Raw genomic sequence first — 489 nt, 5'->3', positions numbered from 1 at the left:
AGGTCCCTTCCAACCCGGGTGATTCTGTGATTCTGTGATTCTGTGATGTAGTTTCTGAGGCGCGCTCCATCCTATCTGAAAAATCGTGGCTGTCTGGTGAAGTCCCCAGTGACTGGAAAAAGGGAGACGTTACTCCCATTTCTAAGAAAGGGAGAAAGGAAGAGCCGGGGAACTACAGGCCAGTGAGCCACCCCTCTGTGCTGGGAAGATCACGGAGCAGATCCTTGTAGCAGCTGTATCAAGGCACATACGAGACAAAGAGGTGATCTGAGACAGCCAACATGGCTTCCCCAAGAGCAGATCTTGCCAGACCAGTCTGGCGGCCTTCTGCGATGGAGTGACAGCATTAGTGTTTTGGAAATGTGTTCTTGTGCCGGCACAAACTCTAATATTCCAAACTCACTATTTTCCTTAACACTTTCTCTGTGTTTATTTTTTTCCCCATAATTCCACCATTCGTTCCCTCAGCAACATTTCCACTTACCAAGA

This window comes from Centrocercus urophasianus, unplaced genomic scaffold (assembly GCF_019232065.1).
Source record: "Centrocercus urophasianus isolate 14NV4802_14NV808 unplaced genomic scaffold, USGS_Curo_1.0 seq_31, whole genome shotgun sequence".
NCBI classification, from domain to species: Eukaryota; Metazoa; Chordata; class Aves; order Galliformes; family Phasianidae; genus Centrocercus; species Centrocercus urophasianus.
The sequence above is the reverse complement of the archived record's forward strand: the minus strand, read 5'-3'. Positions refer to the sequence as shown.